Genomic DNA, 13,824 nt, shown 5'->3' with positions numbered 1-13,824 from the left:
CTTTAGTGCATGTCAATTACTAAGGTAATTAATAATATGGAATTACTTTTTCAAAGATCATTTCCCATAACATACAGTAGTTCCCACTGGAAGACTATTTCTGAATAGTAATGCCCAACCAATAGTGAAATGCACAATTCCAGATGATTTGAAGATCAAATCTGGAATTCGACAAAAAAACTAAAACAAAACAGTGGCCTATCTTCTTGTATTCTGTTGACTATTTATAATAATCAAAAACAGTTTGTATCCACACATTGTGCACCTAGATGTAAACACCTTGTTTACTTAGCTGGTCAGTTCTAATTTATACAGCCCTCCCAAATATTGTTGAGTGAACAGATAACCAATATATTCTCTAGATTAACTTGTGTGCAAAATCATTCTACAAGAAAGATTTATTTTTGCCATTTTCGTCTTTATGGCCTCTAAGAAATTTTGCCTGGGGCTGAGATCTAAGAATGTGGAGATTTAAGAATGTAAACCTGCTAAACATATTGATGAGTGAATCAGGAAAAGGATAGCAGAAAAAAATTCTCTCTATTCTGGATTTCTCTCCCTTTTTTCCTTCAAAAAGTGACCTTCCTAGTCTACAAGGTTGTAAACAAAGCTTGTTTGATTCTGTCTCCACAGGATAACCCTCAACTTTTTTTTTTCCTCAGAAATTTTGTTGTGCATTTAAGCTGAATTCTTTTTATTACAAATACTGAAGAGTTCAGAGATCTCAATATGCTATTCGAACATCATTCCTAACCTTCCTGTAACTTGCTGTGCCTTCTCCAAACTCCTTCAGATATGTGAAGAAATTACTCCTCACAGTGTGACCTCACATAACCACAGCAATCCCACATAAATCAAGGGTTTGTTTGGTTACATTTCACAACATTTAATGCAGAAAACTGCTCATCCTAGCCCCAAACATTCAAGAGCAACTCCCTGATTACTAAATGTGTTGTTTTCTAAATATTGAGTGGACCATTGAGAGGTAGATGCAACCTTTGTCACATTCAAAAGAACAGGCTTTTGAGGGGCGATTGTACATTGTATTGCATGGCTCTATCGTTGTTGCTTCCAACCTATCAGTAGTACTAGCAACATAAGTATCACTGGGATGGCACAGTAGTTAAAATGAAGTATTGCAGCCTAACTCTAACTGGAGTTCGATCCTGACTGGCTCAAGGTTGACGCAGCCTTCCATCCTTCCAAGGTCAGTAAAATAAGGACCCAGATTGTTGGTGGCAATATGTTGACTCTGTAAACTGCTTAGAGCAGGGCTGTAAAACTCATGGTTCGTGGGACTGATGTGTAATTATTAGTTATGCTTATATGCCCCCCTACCTCCAGAAGAACTCTGGGTAGCTTCCAACAAGTAAAAACAATACTTACAAAAATAGAGAAACATTAATTAGAATATCCCACTAAAACACATGTATTCTCACAATCATTCTTGTTGCTTGTATCCTAAGATTTTTATTAATATTGATTGTTTCCTGGTTGCTTATTTGACCCCTATGACAATCATTAAGTGTTGTACCACATGATTCTTGACAAGTGTATCTTTTTCTTTTATGTACGCTGAGAACAAATGCACCAAGACAAATTCCTTGTGTATCCAATCACACTTGGCCAATAAAGAATTCTATTCTATTCTATTCTATTCTATTCTATCCTATTCTATCCTATCCAAATGTCAATAACATACATATTTATACATTTTTATTCGATCAATCAAAAATCAATATCCTGTTTTGCACCTATTTTTATCCTGTTCATCAGTCTGTTCTAAACCTTGTTTTGTCTCCTGAGTTATTTTTTCGCGATCTCGTTCTTCGCGAAACGCTATATCACGATTTTTCCCACCCGATGACGTCACTCTCTTCCTTCCTCATCTTTCTTTCTCTCTCTCTTTCTCTATCTTGCTTCTTCATCTCTCACACTCTCTTCCTCCCTCTCTCATCTCTTTCTTTCCTTCTCTCTCTTTCTCTATCTCTCCCCCTCTTGCTGGCAGGCGGCGGGCGGGCGGGCGGGGGCATCAGCGAGGAAGACCCAGGGAAGGTTCCTTCGGCCACCCAGCAGCTGATCTGCTCAGCAGCGCGGTAGCAGCGAGGAGCCGAATCGGGGTTTCCCCTTTGCGTGGGCGGCGGGGAAACCCCGATCTTTGTCTGCTCGCTGCTGCTGCGGCCGCCCAGCAGCTGATCTGCTTGGCAGCGCGGTAGCAGCGAGGAGCCGAATCGGGGTTTCCCCTTTGCGTGGGCGGCGGGGAAACCCCGATCTTCGTCTGCTCGCTGCTGCTGCGCTACCGAGCAGATCAGCTGCTGGGCGGCCGCAGCAGCAGCGAACAGACGAAGATCGGGGTTTCCCCGCCGCCCACGCAAAGGGGAAACCCCGATCTTCGTCTGCTCGCTGCTGCTGCGCTACCGAGCAGATCAGCTGCTGGGCGGCGGAAGGAACCTTCCCTGGGTCTTCCCCGCCGCCCACGCAAACTCCACCATCTGCGCATGCGCGGCCATGAAAAAAGGGCGCGCATGTGCAGATGGTGTTTTTACTTCCGCAACCCTACATCGCGAAAAATCGATTATCGCGAGGGGTCTTGGAACGGAACCCTCGCGATAATCGAGGGATCACTGTATTCCCAAATTAATGGCTATAGCTTAACTTCCAGAATATTTCTTCTCTCTTGCACTTCTTAATTCTAATCTATCTTCTATTCCTCATTCACGGCCGGATCTAGATAGTATCTCAGTCAATCTATGGCCTCAGGCCTGCCGGAAGAACCAGAGCTTTGCAGAAGGCAGGCAAGGTGGGGAGGACACAAACCTCTGGGGGTAGTTGGTTCCATAGGGCTGGAGCTGCCATAGAGAAGGGTCTTTTCTGGGGGCCCACCAGCTGACATTGTTTTCCTGACGGGACCCAGAGAAGGCCAACCCTGCGGGTTCTTATTGGTCGCTGGGAGGTATGTGGCAAAAGGCGGTCCCAAAGATAGTCTGGTCCTGAGTCATGTAGGGCTTTATAGGTGATAACCAACACTTATTGTGTTTGGAGACCGACTGACAACCAGTGCAGCTCGCGGAGCTTTGGTGTTACATGAGTCTACCTAGGTACTCCCATAATAGCTCGCGTGGCTGCATTTTCTACCAGTTAAGTCTCCGAATGCTTCTTATGGGTAGCCCCATGTAGGGCACATTGCAGTAGTTGAGTCGGGAGGTGATAAGGGGACCTGTCACACACTGGCCACACCTATGCCTGGTTTAGCAAAGGGGAAGAAAGTTGCGATACGTCACATGAGGACGTGAGTTTTGACAGCCCTTGCTTAGAGAGAGTCCCTGACTTTTCCAGCTCTGTGGACTGGCAGCAGCAGTGGTGGTAGTGATGTGGGGACAGGGGAGAGGGGAAAGTTTTGTGTGCCCAGTGCTTGTGCAAATGGAGCTTCACGCACTCACCTGATCATCCACCACTTACGTGGGCCAGTTCCTAACAGACCACGAACTGATCACGTGACTGATGAGACAGGGGAAAGTGGCAATTGGAACTTTAAATCTGGGTTGCGGTCCCTTTTTGGGGGAGTCCATCATAACTTTCAATGGTCACTAAGTGATTGCTTGCGAGACTGCCTTCTGCCGCACGAATCCCAGCAGCCAGTTAGGTCCCACAGAGTTGGCCTTCTCCGGGTCCCGTCGACTAAACAATGTTGGCTGGCGGGACCCAGGGGAAGAGCCTTCTCTGTGGCGGCCCCAACCCTCTGGAACCAGCTCCCCCCAGAGATCAGGACTGCCCCCACCCTCCTTGCCTTTCGTAAACTTCTTAAAACCCACCTCTGCCGTCAGGCATGAGGGAACTGGGACATCTCCCCTTGTCTATGTAGTTTTATGAATGGAATGTTTGTGTGTGTTTTTTTATAAAGTTTTTTTTAGGTTTTTAATGTAAAATTGTTATTTTAGACTTAATATTAGATTTGTCATTGTATACTGTTTTATCACTGCTGTGAGCCGCCCCGAGTCTGCGGAGAGGGCCGGCATACAAATCTAATAAATAAATGAATGAATGAATGAATGAATGAATAAATAAATAAATAAAATAAGTTGAGGAATTCCTGTAGTTTCATCCATAATTATTACATTGGATGTAAAAGACCATTTCTGACTAGCAAACCAAACCTTGTTTAATATAAACTGGATGCATTTACTACCGTAGTAAATTATTATTATATTATTATTTATTTATTTGTATGCCGCCCCTCTCCGAAAACTTTGGAATTAACTTGGAATATCTGAATTGCACATGTGGGAAACAGAATTTGTTTTCATTTTTCATGGTTGCAGATAAAGCAACAAGAAGAGAGTTTTGTTAATGCCCACAAACAAAGAATTGGAAAGAGTTCAGGGCCTATCGGCCACTACTGGGCTAAGAATGAATTCATTCTCTAAGGAGTACGTGTTTTATGCAACAAAAATGTAGTAGGTCTCTTTTAGGTCAGCAGAACTCAAAGACAGGAAAAGCAGGGGGGGGAAAGCTTTATGGAAGAAAATAAGCATAACTCTATGAATTAACAATGCTTACTGTGTGGGTGTTTCAGTATCCGTGGATGCAAACTAAGTTATCCGTGTGTAAATGTACATGTATGTGTGTTTGCATGTGTGTGTGTGTGTGAAGTACAGAGGAGTGGAATGAAAAACCTCACTGGTTGTATATTATAATTCCTATTTTCTGTATTCCCCTTGTCTGCACTGCTTCCTCTTACTCGTGGCCTTTTAATCGTTGACTCCTTCATTCTTGGCAAAGAGAAAGTATAAATAAATCACAGCAGAATAAGAATCATGTATATGAATGTCATAGATGTGTAATTTGTAGTGTTCCCCATGCCAAGTTTCCAGGAACTGGTCTAAGTTTGGCGCCACCACTACAAAATATCCTATTAATAACCAAATTAGCTTTGAATACTTGCCTTTTCATTGGGTTGTCTAGTAACAACGGATATAATTTTCAGAATCCCAGATCAAAATGGGACCAAGAGTAAGAAGTGGATATTAGAAGAGTCTCTACCGCTCAATCATCATCCAGCATGATCCACTTCCAACATATGTGCCTTTCAGAGAAATCACAAGCAAGGACAATTCCTACTGTTCACTTAAGCTTTTGATTTTTCTCTACTCGGATCTTACTGTGACATATTCATCTCTTTTGGACTTTCCCAAATGTGAGAAGAATACAAATGTCATTTTTTTAACCATACAGTAAAAGCAAATTTCTTTTACCAAGCTGACAAGAAATACAGTTTATGGTAAGGCACAAAACACAAAACCCTCATGGCCTGCCATTGTTAGGGAATGCCTAACGAATTTCTTTTATTCTAATCATTGTGATCAGCACTCCAGTTATCAATCATCTCCCAAATTTCACCGGGATTGAAGGTAATATGGCTGCTGTGACTGACTACCGTAACTTGTACCTATCAGCTATCCAAGTATTATCTGTGAAAGTCTTGTAATGAAACATACTCATGAACTGTTGGCTACCTAATTGAATATCTTTTGGTGAATGAACACAAAAGTTTTTTCTATTAAAAGCAAAGCTGAGCACCCAATTTGCAACGAAAAATATTGAAAGAAAATGCAGGGCATCCTGCATAAGCCATGCCTACAGTGTGGTAGTAAAAAATTTGGTAGCCCTTCACTGATTCTGTTGCTATCTTCACTTCCCATGGATGCCAAGTGTATCAGTGGTTATTGAAACGGATGTCCATGTGCTGCCTTTATGTTGGTTGAGGCAGGCAGGATTCCCTTGAGTACCATTTGTTGGGGGTCAAGGGAAAGGGAGGGTCTTGCCTTCTCTTTCTGCTCAAGATCCTCATGTACAATTGGTGGGTCACTGTGTGACACAGAATGCTGGACTCGATGGGCTTTGGCCTGGCTCTTGTTAGGTTCTTATGGTCACTGAGAAAGTTTTTTTTTAAAGGATATCTTTGCAATAAACAATAAAAAAACATTTGAAAATAAAAAAATTTAAATGGCTACCGGGGGAAAACAAGAGTAAAAGTAGCAGTGGACAAGGTTAACATAGACCCCCAATGCTATTGAAAAACATAGTAGTGTATATTGTTAACCTATCAATTGACGACAAATACTATCATAATTAAGAAGATTAATGAGATTTCATTAAAAGGCAAAAGTGAAAAGGGCAATGTTGAGGTCAATAATCAAGTGAACACAAAAACAAGGGGACACAATCTGAGATTAGTTGGGGGAAAGATCAAAAGCAACATGAGAAAATATTATTTTACTGAAAGAGTAGTAGATGCTTGGAACAAACCTCCAGCAGACGTGGTTGGTAAATCCACAGTAACTGAATTTAAACATGCCTGGGACCATGAGGTCTTTTTCTGCTGTCAATCTTCTATGTTTCTAAGTGATATAAATCTGAGCCAAAGTGTAAAACAGATGCTACAGATCAGCTCCAAGCTGAGTTTTAAGGAACCAGGTTAAGAGTGTAGGAAGATTCTGTCTCAAATTTGCTATCTCTTTCCAATTTTTTTAATGAGTCCCCAACAAACTTCTCTTGGGTCGGGCAACTTGGCAAACTCTTTCAAATCATGCTTTTTACATAAAAACTACTTCCACTTGCTTCTGCTGCTTTCGGAGCTTAAATCAAATAGACTTTGTATTTTTTTTTATATGGGCAATAAACTTTCTCATTGAAGAGAATAGTTCTTGATGCTCTCTGAGCTTGGTCGTTTGCCTCGTTACATTTCATTACCCATCTAGGGCACTGATGATGTTGCCTAGTTGGATAATGTAACATCTGCAAGCAAACAACCAAGCTCCAAGAGCACCAAGAACTCTATAAAACATTTTATAGAAAGGGAACGGTTCTGTAGTTAACCAGGTTCACCTGGTGCACAAGTTGCAGCCCTATTTGGACCGGGAATCACTGCTCACTCATGCCCTCATCACCTCGAGGTTCGACTACTGTAACGCTCTCTACATGGGGCTAAGCATTCGAAAACTTCAGATCGTGCAGAATGCAGCTGCGAGAGCAATCATGGGCTTCCCCAAATATGCCCATGTTACACCAACACAGTCTGCATTGGTTGCCGATCAGTTTCCGGTCACAATTCAAAGTGTTGGTTATGACCTATAAAGCCCTTCATGGCACTGGACCAGATTATTTTATTTATTTATTATTTGGATTTGTATGCCGCCCCTCTCCGAAGACCGCCTTCTGCTGCACGAATCCCAGCGATCAGTTAGGTCCCACAGAGTGGGCCTTCTCCAAGTCCTGTCAACTAAACAATGTCGTTTGGCGGGACCCAGGGGAAGAGCCTTCTCTGTGGCGGCCCCGGCCCTCTGGAACCAACTCCCCCCAGAGATTAGAATTGCCCCCACCCTCCTCATCTTTTGTAAGCTTCTTAAAACCCACCTTTGCCATCAGGCATGGGGGAACTGAGATACTCTTTCCCCCTAGGCATTTACAATTTATGCATGGTATGTTTGTATGTATGTTTGGTTTTATAATAAGGGTTTTTTAGTTGTTTTAATATCGGATTGTTACATACTGTTTTTTTATCACTGTTGTTAGCCGCCCCGAGTCTACGGAGAGGGGCGGCATACAAATCCAATAAATAAATAAATAAACTTAATATTCACTTCTGAAAATGAAGTTTTAAAAGCTTAGTGGAATTATCTTAAGTGCAAAATGACAAGACAACAGTTTGTAATCTTGTTTCCTTATTACAGAATAAGTATTCTGTGAAAGCCTCGTTTTGGTAAAGATGGCAGAGACCAGAAATTTCAAGCTCATTTTCACTGCTTTGCATAACTTTGCTTACTGTGAGAGGGAACAGAGGGATGGAAACATAAGCACCTTAACACCCATTACACCTCTCTCACTTTTTAGCCTACATCTTTATCAATAAAATCTAATAACATTTATGCCCTACAGGTGCCATCAACTGTATTAAAAGCCCCAACTCCAGAAAATCCACATGCATCCTAACCTTCATTACTACAGTGTGTGTGTGTATACACACACACATACAAAGAGAGGGAGAGAGAGACAGAAAGAGGGGGGGAGGAGGAGAAAGAGACTTTTAATTTACTCAATGTGGCCCAGTGTATTGGTGGCTCTTGGCAATCGTCCTTGAAATCTAATGAACTCGGCAAGAAAACTTTTATATGACTAAAGCTGAATTATTAAATAAGGGGTAATAAAAAAGAGGGTTTTCATTATTAAAAGTGACACTAATAATTACACAGTATATTGTAACTCACTTAATTTAGAATCTAAATGTAAAAAAAAGAAAAGAATGTATGGATGTTATTAAAGGAGATAGACCAGGAGTAATAAAACACATCAGCTAGGGAGTGAGTTTAAATCTCATCGCAGGTAAAAACACATTAGGTGGATTTAGGCAAGTCACTTTTACCTCAGCTTCTATTTCCCCAATTGACTCTATAGCACAGTTGGTCTTATTAGAATAACGAGTGCAAATAATTTTGTTACTGTACTCATAAGTGAAGCTCACACTGCATTCAATGCAACGTATTATCAGCTAAGTGATGATAACAGATTTCTCCTACCTGATGACCTCTTATGTTTTGGGAATATATCTGTCAGTTTCACATCAGCATGGCTGTAAATCTTGCCTCTCCAGACATTCATCTCCTTAGTCAAGAAAAGGCTTACTTGGCGAAAGGCTCATAGACACAGCTGGGCAAGATTAATTTCTTTCTTGCAAGCAAGAAAGAAGCCAGTCAGATGCACACAAAAGATCTGTCCACCAGACTTTCCAAATTAAAAGTCTTCCATAGGTCCATCTACTTGGATTTAATGGCTTTTAACTCCTGCCTTTCCAAGTCAATGGGTACTTGGCCATGTTGTTGGTGCCCTTGGAATGCACCTCATCAATGCTGACGTAGCAGTTCTCCCTAGAAAAGTCACCACAGACTCATTTCTTATATGATCTTTCAGAGAAACATGGGGAGGGCTTCAAGGCTTCTTCACCTTCCCTTAAAAAAACATTTCCTTTGACAGTTTTTTTTTCTTTTCTTTTTATACTTTTTAATAACTTTTTTCTCTTCAATTTCCATTTTTATGTCAACACATATACCCTAAATTATATTTTTATGTCAATACATATACCTTATACACAAACATTTTAATGTCAACACATATACTGTACCTTACACAGAGAACTGTGAAAATATTTACTGACCTCTGGCATCCTGGACATAAACTGTTTCAACTCCTACCCTCAAAACGTCACTACAGAGCACTGCACACCAAGACAACTAGATGCAAGAACAGTTTTTTCCCCAAACGCCATCACTCTACAAAACAAATAATTCCCTCAACACTGTCAACTTTTTACTAAGTCTGCACTTCTATTTCTACTAGTTTTTTCTCATCATTCCTATCATCCTTTTCCTCCCACTTAGGACTGTATGACTGTAACTTGTTGTCTGTATCCTTAAGATTTTTATTAATATTGATTGTTTCTTCATTGCTTATTTGACCCCTATGACAATCATTAAGTGATGTACCTCGTGATTCTTGACAAATGTATCTTTTTCTTTTATGTATGCTGAGAGCATATACACCAAGACAAATTCCTTGTGTGTCCTTGAACTCAAAGGTTTGTTTTTTCTAATCTAGTCCAATAATTGGTCAGGAAAACTGTTAATACAGATATGTGCAGTTCAACAACCAACAAAGCTCAGGGACATGCTATTTTTATTGGGCTCTATTATAAGTATAGCTAAATATAGCTATAGCTAAGTATGGAGCACATTTTCCTAAGAACAACAGTGATTATAATTTCTCATCTCTTTGAATGTACTATCCCTCTTATATTGGAAGTTGAAAGCTTCAGATATGATGTCCAATTATACCTTAATTATCCCAATACAGTGTGACAAATATGACAAGCATCCAATGCTCACTTTCGCCCCATTATCCAATAATGAGTGGGGTCAGTTTGCTTCTTATAGTGATGCTGTGTGTTTTACTTCCACTCTCAAAAGGGGATAATTTTTGTGATAACTCCATATGAAGGCAAAATAAAAGATGCAGCTAAATTATATGTATGCATACAGCAAGCAGGAAGATGAGGGATAATGCTTGTATCTAGTTATTCTACTTTGGTGCTTTAAAAAAAATTCTCGCCTATACAAAGGTAGGGAAGAACAAACATAAAATAACTGAGCTATGCAAAAGCAGGAAATAAAATCTATACCTCAAGAAAAAGGAAGAAAGATCACAAAATGATTTGTTTGCATTTTGATTTGTTTCTGGAAAAAACCCTCCTAGCTAGCATAGTCTAAAATACAGCTTACTAAACAAATAAGTAACGCAGCTTAAATTGTTTCAGAAAAAGTATAAAATCTCACGGAGACCAGAATTTTAAAACAATAATAGAGTTTCTACTCTTAGTGTAACTCAAATGGTGCACATCTGATTTTCTCCAGCCTTTCAACTATCAGAAAGTTTGTATGTTGATGTATGTTGATCATGGCGAATCTATGACACACATGGCACATGTGACATGCCATGTCATTTTTGATAATTAACTGTATTTTTCGGAGCATAAGACGCACCTGAGTATAAGACGCATACTAGTTTTTGGGGAAGAAATTAGGAGGAAAAAAATCTGCCTACCAGGTATTCATATGGTATTCATCTGGCTAGCATCCTTAGTCTGGTCTGCTTCAACACATTGTTTTATCCCATGGTTAGGACTTTAAAAAAATCTTATTCAGAGCAATGAAAAAAAGCCTATAAAGACTTAAGGCTGGAAAAACCTTATTAAATGAAAAAGACTGGAAGCTGGAAAGATCGCTAGCACCTAGTTAGGGCTGGAAAAAATATATTCTGAGTGATTAGCAAGGAAAACATATCAGCATCTTCCTCTTATTCTCCATGCAACATCAGTCCTGTAGACTGAGCATAGAGAGAATGACTGGCTTTCATGGCTAAAACGGGACTTGAACTCAAGGGTTTCAGCTTTCTAGCTGTGCCATAACCACTAGATCTGACTTTGTTATGAATTGTTTCTTTTTTGTAGAATGTGTTTGTGTGCCTGTACCACAGGTTGGGCCGATTCTGAATTTTTATTGTTATTCTGGCCATACCTACATGCCCACAGTTTTGAGCCACAAATGTTCACTACCACTGATGTATGTTGATCTTTTAACACAGTGTTTCCCAACCTTGGCAACTTGAAGATATCTGGACTTCGACTCCCAGAATTCCCCAGCCAGCATTTGCTGGCTGGGGAATTCTGGGTGTTGAAGTCCAAATATCTTCAAGTTGCCAAGGTTGGGAAACACTGTTTTAACAGACACATACTGTACATTCTGATATGTGCAGCAAAGTGAAGGCCTGGTGCAAAATCTTTTCTACTTTAGAGGTTGGGATTGGTGCATGTACAATCCCTTCCTATTAGCCTTGCTGGCTTTTCCTGGAAGCTGATAAAATATAAAACATTTGGAATACATTATTTTTCTATCCAAGGCATCTTGCAGCAGTCCTTCAGAGTGGAAGAGTGAGGAAAGGAATTATAAGCAAAACTATATAGCAACTGAGGCCAAAGTTCATAAAACTGTCCTCTGAATATAGATTTGAATTCTGTGTCCAATCAGGAAAACATTTATGATCTCTCCTACATCTGTTGAACATGATCCATGCTAGTTACAGAACGGAATGAGAGACATGAAGGAACATAAAAATAGAGTTCCGTGCGGTCCTTCAAACAAGCATTCACTATTTTAAGTAAAGGAAAACTTTTGGAAATAAAATATATTCTTATTTACACCAGAAAAGCATGCTTCAAAGGATAATCAGAATTGCAGAAAAAAACTATTACTGCCAACCTGCCTTCCGTTGAGGACCTGTATAGTGCACCAGTCAAAAAGAGGGTTATGAAAATATTTACTGACCCTTTGCATCCTGGACATAAATTGTTTCAATTCCTACCCTTAAAAGGATGTTATAGAGTACTGCACACCAAGACAACAGGACACAGGAACAGTTTTTTCCCCTGAATGCCATCACTCTACTAAACAAATAATTCCCTCACCACTGTCAAACTATATATAATATAAAACAATATAAAACATTTGGAATACATTATTTTTCTATCTTGCAGCAGTCCTTCAGAGTGGACGAGTGAGGAAAGGAATGATAAGCAAAACTCTTATTGGAGCAAGGTCCACCTCAGCTCATTACTAACAATCTTCATTACATCAGAAACAATCCTCCAGAAGTTGTGAAGATGTTTCCTTTGGGGACAGTCTTTTTTCATGTACGTGACTCTGGCTGCTTTTATCAAATTGCTGTTTGACTTTGTCAATGGCTGCATTCACACAGCACATCTAGCCAGGATCTAGCAGGAAGAGGGAGATTGTGATCCCGCTTTATAGAGCACTGGTGAGACCCCATTTGGAATACTGTGATCAGTTCTGGAGACCTCACCTACAAAAAGATATTGACAAAATTGAATGGGTCCAAAGACGGGCTACAAGAATGGTGGAAGGTCTTAAGCATAAAACGTATCAGGAAAGACTTAATGAACTCAATCTGTATAGTCTGGAGGACAGAAGGAAAAGGGGGGACATGATCGAAACATTTAAATATATTAAAGGGTTAAATAAGGTTCAGGAGGGAAGTGTTTTTAATAGGAAAGTGAACACAAGAACAAGGGGACACAATCTGAAGTTAGTTGGGGGAAAGATCAAAGGCAACATGAGAAAATATTATTTTACTGAAAGAGTAGTAGATCCTTGGAACAAACTTCCAGCAGACGTGGTTGGTAAATCCACAGTAACTGAATTTAAACATGCCTGGGATAAACATATATCCATCCTAAGATAAAATACAGAAAATAGTATAAGGGCAGACTAGATGGACCATGAGGTCTTTTTCTGCCGTCAGACTTCTATGTTTCTATGTTTCTATCCTGAAATAGACATTTTCCTGGGTTTGTGCAGTACAATGAACTATAAATTAACCAATGGTTTCACACAATGCGTTTAACCACACATAAAAATCTAATCCAGATAGATAATAAAGTTTACCACACTGTGCAAATGCAGCTGCTGCATCGTTAGCTAATTGATTTACACGCGTGGTGTCAATATAGCCACTGTGTTTTGTTTTGTCTGCGACCATTTGCTGCTTTATATTTCTATATTTTGCTGGGTGAATGTTTAGACGGGCTACAAGAATGGTGGAAGGTCTTAAGCATAAAACATATCAGGAAAGACTTAATGAACTCAATCTGTATAGTCTGGAGGACAGAAGGAAAAGGGGGTACACGATCGAAATATTTAAATATGTTAAAGGGTTAAATAAGGTCCAGGAGGGAAGTATTTTTAATAGGAAAGTGAACACAAGAACAAGGGGACACAATCTGAGGTTAGTTGGGGGAAAGATCAGAAGCAACATGAAAAATTTTTATTTTACTGAAAGAGTAGATCCTTGGAACAAAGTTCCAGCAGACGTGGTTGGTAAATCCACAGTAACTGAATTTAAACATGCCTGGGATAAACATATATCCATCCTAAGATAAAATACAGAAAATAGTATAAGGGCAGACTAGATGGACCATGAGGTCTTTTTCTGCCATCAGACTTCTATGTTTCTATGTTTCTAGATCCTTTGTGGAAGGAGAGGCAAGATGTAGATAATTTAAATAAACAAATCTGTGTAAAATACTGTAGGTTTTTAAATTTGGAAGTAGAATGCTTGTACGTGTAGTAGTTTCCCCAAAACCATAATCTTTCTCGGGGGGAAAAAACTGTTTCTGTCATGCTGTATGTTTCCTTCCCTGTA

General features: G+C 39.9%; 1 protein-coding gene across 3 annotated transcripts in view; it reads right to left on the bottom strand.

The window, feature by feature from the left end:
* The window catches only part of PTPRG (protein tyrosine phosphatase receptor type G), a 922,721-nt gene that overhangs the window by 276,602 nt on the left and 632,295 nt on the right, over positions 1 to 13,824 (bottom strand). The window lies entirely within an intron of this gene.

This window comes from Erythrolamprus reginae, chromosome 2, assembly GCF_031021105.1.
Source record: "Erythrolamprus reginae isolate rEryReg1 chromosome 2, rEryReg1.hap1, whole genome shotgun sequence".
NCBI classification, from domain to species: Eukaryota; Metazoa; Chordata; class Lepidosauria; order Squamata; family Dipsadidae; genus Erythrolamprus; species Erythrolamprus reginae.
This window is presented reverse-complemented; position numbering and strand designations above follow the sequence as displayed.